Raw genomic sequence first — 10326 nt, 5'->3', positions numbered from 1 at the left:
ACTCTGTCCTACCCAGTCTGTTCTAAAAGGTGAGGGTTGGAGTCTGGCTTCAGACTCCAATTGATAGAACTTCCACTAGTTTGTGATCCTTGTGAAGTGTTTCATTTGTACTGTCTGATATCTCCAACCCAATTTGTTAACTTCCCTGATATAATCCTCTTTCCAGACTTTCAGGCCTGTTTCCCAGAGCTCAAGCTGATTTTCCTTCTCCTAAGCCCCAGAAATTTTTGATCATGTTTGTGTGAATTTCTGGATTGGATTAAAAAGCTTCAATTTCTTGATTTGCCTTATGATTGCTCTTTTGGGGTCCTTATTTGTTGGTGTGTGTGTGTGTGTGCAGGCATGTGTATGTGTATGAGAGAGAGAGACAGAGACAGACACACACACACACACACACACAGAGAGAGAGAGAGAGAGAGAGAGAGAGAGAGAGAGAGAGAGAGAGAGAGAGAGAGAGATTCAGAGACAGAGACAGAGACAGAGAAGAAAATGACTTTTCAGTACTAGGATTTATTTCTTTGGGTCCTGATCTCCTCAGTCAATGGTAGAGCATTGTTGACAAATGCACACTGAGGATTTTTCAAATGACAGAAGATTGGAAGAATAAGTTCTTTCTGTGGGCTTCTATTTCTGCTTCAGAGTTTCAGTTGTAAAGGCTTAAAGAGGAATTATCTTGACTTGATACATTTTTCCTTTTATCATAGGTTTAAAATGGTCCCAGGATCATTCAAGTTGCTGGTGAGTAAACTTTGAGGGAATAGAAAGGGTAACTGAAGAGGCTATGGTCGAGGAAACCTGCAAGTTGGCAGTAGTAGAGGAATGGAAACCACATAAGTGTTTCCACTCAAACTCTTTTGGTGTACCACAAGGTAGATAGCAAGTAGAACCAAGACTTGGATCTGGTCGAGAAGGGGATCTCTTTCAGATATGTTCTTTTGGCCTGTGGAAAAGGAAATAATGACTTCACCCATGTAGAAAGGTCTTGTCTTTAATGAAAAGGTCAAGGAGGGCCATTGGCTGGATTCGACCGACAGATCAGAATAAGGATTTTTCCCCTTTTGGATGGGGGAGTTAGAGGGAAAACATCCTAAAATTTAGTTTCCGTACAATCTGATTAATCTGAAATTTTCGATGCTCCTTAACTCTTTTGCTTTTGCTTCTGAAGCTCTGTTATAGACTTCTCTGTCTCGCTCTCGCTTGCTCGCTGTCTCTTCTCTCCCTCCCCCTCACCCGCCCCATGACAAAGGGAAGAGGGAAAAAAAGGGGTTAAGAAACTTGGCTGAACAGATGAATGGCGTGGAGAGCGAGGGGAGGGACCGGGCTGCACCGAAGAGGTGGAGGGAGGAGCGCCGCTGCTGCTGAGGCTTTGAAAGTCAGCCTCGCAGACATTGCAGCAGAGCCCCGAACTAGCGACAGGGCTGGCCCGAAGGGGACCGGGAGGCGGAGGTTACGAGTAGGCGGCGGCGGCCCGACCAGCTCCCTCCCTCTCCAGCTTTGTGTATCGGGGGAAAGCGAGGCCGGCCGGAAGCGGCAGAGCTGCGGCTGCTCCTACAACTTGCCTCCTGGAGCGGGGTCGGCGGTCCCCGAGCCTTTCCGCTCGCCTTTCTTGGGCCAGAAACGTGCGGGAGATATTTCTACGGAATCGTCACCGCCCTGATGGTGTGGGTTGTTTTTGTTTGCTTGTCTTCGATTTCCACAGTTTAAAATGCTACTGGGCTTTTTTTTTTTAATCTCCTGAGCGGAAGAACCTGAGGGATTGTTGAGGCGACGGGAAGAAGGGGGGAGGACTAGGGGTGTCGCTGGGACTACGTCTGAATTGGTTTTTAAGTGACACGGCTGAACGGGCACGGACCGGGCCAAGTGCCTCTGGCCCAGACGGCTCTTGGAGCAGCTGCGGGCCCGCCTCAGGCACGGGCTCCGACTGCGCCTCTGGAACGGGAGTGGGAATCAGCGGCCCGAGACCCTGACTGGGGTAAGTCGGAAGTGCGGTCGGATGGTCCTCCCTGGGCTCGATGGATGTATGTGCGGTCGGAGGGGGAGGGGCGAGCTCTATGTGTATATATGTGTATGCGGGGAGTGGGGGGGGAAATCCTCGCGCCCGCCCCCCCACCCCCGGATTGCTTCTCTTGGGCTGCTCATCCATGGTCGGGAGGGGGGGAAAGAGGAAGGGGGGCGGCCTGGGCGCTGCGGCCCGGAGCACCTAACCCGCCAGGAGGTTGGAGGAGGAGCTGCCCGAGCGGGCACGCGGGGCGGGGGTGAGGAGGCGGGGGCCGCGCGGTCTTGCCCGGACTGAGCGCGATTTCGAGACGGAGGGGAGGGGGAAGGGTGGGTGGAAATCCTAAACTAAGCGCCTGGCAAGACTAATTTCCTGCGAAATCTCCGCTTACCTCCCGCTTCTTTTCCCACCACCCCGCCCCCTCAAATCTCTCCATTGAAATAAAAGTTAAGACTAATTTTCACTCAGATACTGAAGCACTAACATGGCTGTTACGCTTTCATCTCCATCCCCATTCTACGTTTTCTCCCTTCGCCCGGCCCGCCAGGTCGTCTTTTCTCGGCTGGGGATGGGGAGCGGCGGGCAGCTCTTAGCTCTCCTTGGCTGCCCTCGGCTGGGTGGAGAGGAGTAGCCAAGTACTGAGGGTATCCTGATAAATGCGCCGGAGTGCTGGAGTCGGTCCGGGGGATACCCTGGGTGCTGGGGAGTCGCGCGTCCCCCCTCAGCTTCTAATTTACTTTCTTTCCCTTCTTCCAGTTTCCTCTGTTTTGTGGTTGTCTATGTGTAACACCAGGGCATGCATACATTAACTTCCAACCTTTTGTCATCTCGGATCGTGCCTGATTCTAGAGAGAAAAATAAAACCACATAAGTATGTATACTCTTGCGCACGTCCCTACCTACTCACCCCCGGCCTTTAGAGATACGTAAATATATTCCCCCCCCCCCCCTCCACCTGTCCATGTGAAAGAAACACCTTTGACCAGGGGCCTCTAGGACTATTTCTTTTAACTCTGAAGAATAGCTTTCTGAGCATAGATAAGTTTATAAGGGATCTCTGCTTCACCTATGTCCCTAAAACTGTTGATAAGGATTTTTTTCTTTAGTTTTTTAAGAATATTTCTTTACCATTTTCGATCGATCAGTTTAGTTTTTAAGGGATTTTTCTAATGTTGCACAACTAAAATCTTTACTTTCCTTAAAGAAAAAAAAAACCCAAAAATGAACACTAGCATAGAAATTAATATTTTTAAGTATTTGAATATTTGAAAGAAAATGCAGGATGTGTGTGTGTGTGTGTGTGTGTATATACAGTCTTGTGGGAACTGAAACTTAACACATGTTGATGTTTAAAAATTTAAAGGAGGTTCCTTGTAACAGTAATTTATTTGGGTTGGGGCTGGTTAAGGGGAAGACAGAGTTTTACATTTTTCTTACTACTTCGTGTTACAAAGAAAGAATAAGGAGATGAAGGACAATGTTAGCAATGTATTGGTATTGCTTCTAAGTGTTGACTTTTTGATAATTTGTTGCAGGGAAGTTAGTTGGCATTTGAACTATGATTACTTAAGTAATCAAATATTAGATGTTTTAGATGAATGGGAATTTTAAAAAAGTAAATGTTTACACATATATGGTTTTTTTTACATATTTTGGGGGGGGAAATTATTAAGTATGAGTGGATTATAGTTTTAGCTTAATTAGGGACAGTGGGAAAGAATTATTTTCAGAATCTTGCATTTTTTTTTCTAATTAACTCCTTCCTCTCCCCACCCCGCCAGTTATTAAGCATCTTTTTTTTTTTTTTTTTTTTTTTTTTTTTTTTTTTTTTTTTTTTTTTTTTTTTTTTTTTTATGGTTACCCATGTAGAAAGCTTACTGCTTATAAGTGGACTTTTAAAACAAACGGCTAAATGTGACCATGTAAATGTATAGAAATCAAATTCTCTTTCCCATTAAAAATTGAGCTCCTTGAGGACAGGGATGTTATATTTCCTCTCTTTCCCCAAAACTGAGACTGTCCCTAATATATAGCAAGTACTTAATAAATGCCAGTTGACTGGTTGACTAACTGGCAACTTAGAATAAGTTTTTTTAATTCTTAGGGAAGGTTTAGCACCAAGAATAGTGTTTTCATTTTTGTTTTGGTAGAAACATCAGCTAAAAGTAAAGACAAAGACAAAAAAGCAACGTTGATTAAGGCTGGGTACTTAAAATTTTTGGCTACAATTATTGAGAGAGTATGTGTTCTTCTTACTGCAAGGTTAGGGAACCTGACCCTGAAAAAGTGACCAAAAGTGAATTTGAGTCAACAATGCCTCTCCTAAACTCTTCTTTTCCCTTCTCTCCTATCCCACCCCTCCCAAGGAGTTTTAAGTTATTGGTCCACAGAAGTGAATTCACTATGTTTTTCTTTGGGTCAGTAGGTGAATTGAAAACTAGGCTTAATGCCTACTGGGCAATTGAATGAAGGGACTTCCCAGTAAAGATGACTTATGTTATATTGCAAATTCTCAAAGGAAAAACTATTACTTTAACAATTACTTAAAGTAAATTGTCTTAGAACAATAATTATTATTATACTAGTGCCATAGTATTGTCTCTATATACATGACTAAAAGATCTGGAGACTTCTGCAGGAGTAAGAATTAAAAATTCAAAGAGTGAATGTGACTAAAATCCTCATCACCAACTATTGTTAATCTGTAGCTGTAGAGTTTGTTTAAATTATTGGATTTTCATATATCCCATAAGAGAATATGAATAAAAATAGTTTAGATTTTGTTTGAAAAAACAACCCATGCAAGATACAAGAGTGCTAGTTAATTAAATAACATATTGTTTAAATTTGCTATATTTCTTTTCAAATATCATATATCCCAGATAAAATATTGATCCAAAATCTGTTAATCAGTGATTTCCAACCCCAGTTTGGTAATTCCAGAGAGCATTATTAATTATTTAAAAGATTGCTATAGAATTGTTGAAAGAAATTTAAAAATGTTAATGTAGGATTTTAAGGCTCTGTATGTCACAACATTTAAAAAAAAATCAGAACTCCAGAAAGTTGATGATAGGCAACTTTTCCATTTCCATTTCTTTGCCATTGCAGAAAGAACTGATACAAATATTTTTGGACATGTGAGTTCTTTCCTTAATTTTTTTTTTTTTTTTAAAGATCTCTTTGACATATAAACATAATAGTGATATCTCTAAGTCAAAGTGTAGGAGATACAGCTCCATGATGCAGTGGGTGGAGCACCTGCACTCTAGGATTACTAAGACTTGAGTTCAAACCCATTCTCAAGACAACTTGCTAGCTGTGTGCCACTGGACAAATCACAACTTCTGTTGTCTCAAAAGAATAAAAAGAATCCACACAATTTAACAGTTATGGCTGACATAGTTCAAGCTTACTTACTTGAATGGTATGGCCAGTTTAGAGCTGCACCAATAGTACAGTAAAGTCCTTGTTTTCCCACAAACTCTGTAGCATTTGTCATTTTACTTTTTTTTTTTTTTTTTTTTTTTTTTTTGGTCAACTTATCTGGTGGATGTGAGGTGGTACTTCAGAGTTTTTTAAAAATTTATATTTGTCTAATTATTGATATAGAGCATTTTTTATATAGCTATTGGTAGCTTGGGTTTTTTCCTCTGAAAACTGTCTAGTCACATCATGTGATGATTTGCAGTTGGAGAACAAAATACACTCAAAATATCAAGTTTGTTGAGTTTCAGAGTTTGTTTGTTTTCCTGTGTGGCATAGATGAGATATAGAAAGAATTTCTTATATTGAGTTTTTTCATAGTAGCATATTTGATTACAATAAAAGTACTTATTGAATTGAAATCCTAGGGATTATAAGATGTTATTTTCAATTTTTTGTCTTCTTTTTCCAACTTAATCGTTCATAAAAAAAATCAGCATTCATATTTCTGCTTTTGGGGGCATTAATGATACTAGTCTAAACCTCTCATTTACCCCAGTTATGAGAAGTAGCAAAACGTCTTTTTCCTCTTTAGAGTTTTACCCTCTGTTATCCTTGCCCACTTAAAACCCTCAGATCAGAATCAGTCAACTCCTTGGACCCACTGTTTTCCTATATAAGAAATATTTCTGAGGTTCAGAAATAATACTTGTTTTTTCTTCCCCATCAGAATCTTAGCACAGTATCAGTTAGTTGGATGAGTAAATTTGAGAGTTATTTGAAAATGGGGAAGGGAGAGCATTCTAGTCATGGGTGAGAGCCAATGAAAATGCTCATTTGAATGATGAGTCTACTGTTTGAAGAACAACCAGGAAGCCAGAATCATAGTGTATATGTAGGAATAATAAAATATAAAAAGACTGCACAGCTAGGAAAGGATCAGGTTAAGGAAGGTTTTGATAGACGATTTTTAATTGAAGGCAATAGGGAACACTGGAAGTTTTTAGAGAGGGAGAATGATATAATCAGATGTGCATTTTAAGACCAGTTTGACAGCTCAGTGGAGGGATATATTAGAACAGATTTGAGAGAGGGGGCATATGAGACATATTAGGAAGGTAAAATTGACAAGTCTTGGCAACAAATTGTTTATGAGTAGTAAGAAAGAGTGCCTTCAGGATTTGAGGAAGATGCCAAGATTTCATGCTTTGATGACATTGGGAGGATAGTGATATCCTTTACAGTTATAAGGAGTTGAGGAAGAAGGAAGGGATAAAGATACTGACTTCAGGTTTTGGACCTGTTGAGTTTGATGTCTATGGAACATCTAGTTTGAGATATTTGACAGGGAGTTAAACTGTATGATTAGATATCCAGAGAGAGATAAGACTTAGAAGGTAAATGTGGTTCTGCATTTCAGGAGGTAATCAGTGGATCTTTTTATCCTTAGGTTTTCTCTGATAGATCTGGGCACTATTCATTTATGATTTCTTGAAATACAGTGTTGAAATTTTTAATTACTATTTTTAGGAGGTCCAATATTCTTAAATTTATCTCTGAAATTTTCTTAGTTTTTTTTTTTAAGATTTATTTCTAAAATTAAGTTAGAGTATAATTAAGATTTTCAAAATTAGAATCCAGTCATAATAAATAATCTAATTTTGTTTTGTCCCCAAAATAAAACTTGGCTGTTTTATTTTTAAAATGGAAAGCAGGTTCTAAGATAGGCAGGAACTTATGTAAGAATTATTAATTCAATTCAACAAATATTAAATACTCACTCTGTACAAAATAATTTGTTACTCTAGGCTTCATAATCTCTTATGGTGAAGCCTGAACTTCAGTTTGATTTCCAAGCTTTACTTTAACATTAAAGAAAAAGGTTCCCCCCAAATTTGAAGCATTTCAGCCCTTATGCATTCCAAAATCATGTGATAATTTAAGTTCAGAATAAATAGAGGATAAAGGAAATGAGAGAAAACGTTCTTAATAATTTATTAAATGATAACTTGACCCATGACTACGAGAATACAACCTAAGACTATATGAGTTATGTAAAAAACAAATTTAAATTTCAAAACCAGATTTTATTAAAAGATATTGATAATATCACTAATTGTTGTCATTTGTTAAGTACAAAATTTCATGGGCACATGACATTAAATTTTAATTTGAATGAACTTATTTTTCTCCTGGTTGAAATTTTTAAAAAAATCACAGTGAAAGAAAGTAGTTAGAGATGTGTGTGTGTGTGTGTGTGTGTGATCTGAACTCATATAACTAGAAAAATGCACGTACTGTTAAGCCACTTGAACGTAGAATTGTTCTATGTCATTGATGTACACAAAGAAAGTGCCCACTTGTATATTTTTTCTTTGTGAACCTACTGTAGAATACATGTGTTGAAACCTATATTAAAACATTTGGAGACTTCATACTAACTTTGTGTTCTTTGGGGGGAAATGGCATTAAAAGGAGGAAATGAAGTTACCTTCTTTTAGTTTAAATTAATGATTATTTTAAGTTTAGAGACTGAAGAAATATTAAGCTTATTATTGCTGAGAATTTGAATCATAAGTTGAGAATACCAGGGGCAGGACAATTCCAAACTGTCGGTTTGGACAGACTGAATGCTAATTGTAGAGGGTCTTTGAATTTTGGGTTTTTAGAAAGATTGCCATTTCTAAGTAACTCCCCTCCTGTAAATATGGAATTATTTCATATTGGGTTTGAATTGGGTTACAGTTCGATCTTACTGATTTGTTAGTGCTTAATTTGCTACTGTTTATATACTCTATTCCTCACTACTTTCAGTAGTCTCCTGAAGTATTATGGATGATATCAAGATTTAATTATATATATGGAAGCAATATGCAATGACCAAATTTATAATTATCACTTATGTAAATATTCTATGTAAATTTTATAACATTTACAAAAGTCACATATTTTAGCATAATCGATGAAAAAGAAATTGTTTTACATGTAATTTCTAAATATCCATTAATAGAAAGTGCTTTCTGATTTAAAGACCTATTAAAAAGAAACAACAACAACAAACAAAAATTGTTATTTAAACTCCTAAGTTAGATCTGTTTTGGAAATGAATGTTTAAAGGTAGTGTCTCTAAATTGCTTTTTTTAGTTTAGTTTAGAATCAGATATGGAGAGTCAATAAAAAGAAGCGAATGTCAGGCAAAAATCTTAGCCCTTACAAATGGCAACTTATAAACTTAAAAATGACTAATGTAAAAAGTACAATTTTAAGATGTGATTCATCATTTTCCAATAACATCCCTGTTCAAATAGATAGTAAGAAGAAAGCCAAAAACCTTAGCTTTTCAATTTTGTTTCTTTTACCAGTCTTTCCTAAATCGTTATTGGCTACTAGTTGGAATTAAGAAATTCTTTTGGGAAGAACTAAGAATGTTTAGTAAAAACTAGCAAGATAAAAGTTGATTTTGCTTTCTCTATTCTCTTTTAATTGGCAGCTTGGGAAAGAAGAAAGTGCTGTGTTTGGGAAAGAAAATTTAGTACATTTAAGCATTTTGTTAAGATTATTCAGTATGTCTTTTAAAGAGCCTAGATTTTTAAAAAACCATACTTTCTAGTAGTGGCATTAAGTATTGTCACAACCTTAACTCTCACATACTGTGTTGGCTAGGGGGAAAGTCCTATTATACTATTTTCATAAATAGACTGAACATATTTCTATTGACAAGCTATTTAGGGGATATAATTTTTTCATCCAAGTATTATTCATAGAGCTTCCTGATAACTGTGTGTGTCTCTCTCTCTCTCTCTCTCTCTCTCTCTGTGTCTATAAACAAGTATGCAGAGGCAAATGTTTAACATTTATGTTGTATTTAAAAGTTTGCAAAACTTTTTATAAATATATTTGATTTTTTTTTTTTTTTACACCAGTCCTGTGAGGTCGATGATATTTTTGTGCCTATTTTATAGATGAGGAGGAAACTGAGCCCTAGAGTTTAGATGATTGTCCAGCAGAATTCCAACTTGGATTTTCTTAATCCAAGGCCAGAACTCAATCTACTGCATGCTTTACTTGTAAATTTAGGGAACTATAGAATACAACATAGTCTTTGAAATAATTGTCAAGGGATTTCTCTCATTAATATGAAATTATATTTGTGAGATACAGATCTGGATAAAAATTTCTATCTTCTATTGTTGATACTATAGAATTCTAGAAAGAATTCTATGGCTATCTGATACGAACTGAGAAAGCTAAATATACAACCATTCTTCTTGGTACAGTTCATTATAGAAACACTTGTTGATCTCAGTTCAGAAATGCTTCTCTTTATGATTTCTAATTTTCATTGTACCAATTGGATCAAGAACCATACTCCAGATATGCTTGTTTGAGGACTCATGTCTTACCCGATATATTTATTGTCACACTATTACTAGTTTAAACTGTATCCTCAGTAGTTGTATTTTAAAGAGATTTGTTTATACTGTAGTCACATAGTAAATGAAGAAAAAAACCATTAGTACTATTGTAAAAATTGACTGGGAGAAAAACCTTTGAGAAGATATAGCAGGAAATTAGATATGTGGGAAAGGATTCAGTGGTAGAAAGCTAAAGCATATGTGGCAGAAACAATTCTGGCACATGATCTTTTTTTAAGTACATGTTATAAGTTATAAATATCTTCAAATTTTTAAACTTCATTTGATGCCTATATATCTTTATACTGTCATATTTATAGAATTTTTTTGAATCTCATTAATACCTTCCTTAGAAAATTATATTGAATATTTCCCCATGGACAGTAAAGGAGTAGTTAAGTTGAAACTGTATTAATATTAAAAAGTAAGAAAACTGTTTTTGCTGTAATTAGTATCTTTTAAAACAGACATAATATTTTATTTAGGATA

At 37.0% G+C, this 10326-nt stretch overlaps 1 protein-coding gene across 2 annotated transcripts in view; it reads left to right on the top strand.

The window, feature by feature from the left end:
* Positions 1 to 1542: 1542 nt before the first annotated feature.
* NRIP1 (nuclear receptor interacting protein 1) overlaps positions 1543 to 10326 on the top strand; it is a 137685-nt gene continuing 128901 nt past the window's right edge. For both annotated transcript variants that reach the window (XM_023501102.2, XM_023501103.2), the window contains exon 1: positions 1543 to 1972. The gene's annotated coding sequence lies outside the window, so the exon portion shown is untranslated. The remainder of the gene's footprint in view (positions 1973 to 10326) is intronic.

This window comes from Sarcophilus harrisii, chromosome 3, assembly GCF_902635505.1.
Source record: "Sarcophilus harrisii chromosome 3, mSarHar1.11, whole genome shotgun sequence".
Classification (NCBI taxonomy): Eukaryota; Metazoa; Chordata; class Mammalia; order Dasyuromorphia; family Dasyuridae; genus Sarcophilus; species Sarcophilus harrisii.
The sequence above is the reverse complement of the archived record's forward strand: the minus strand, read 5'-3'. Positions and strand labels throughout refer to the sequence as shown.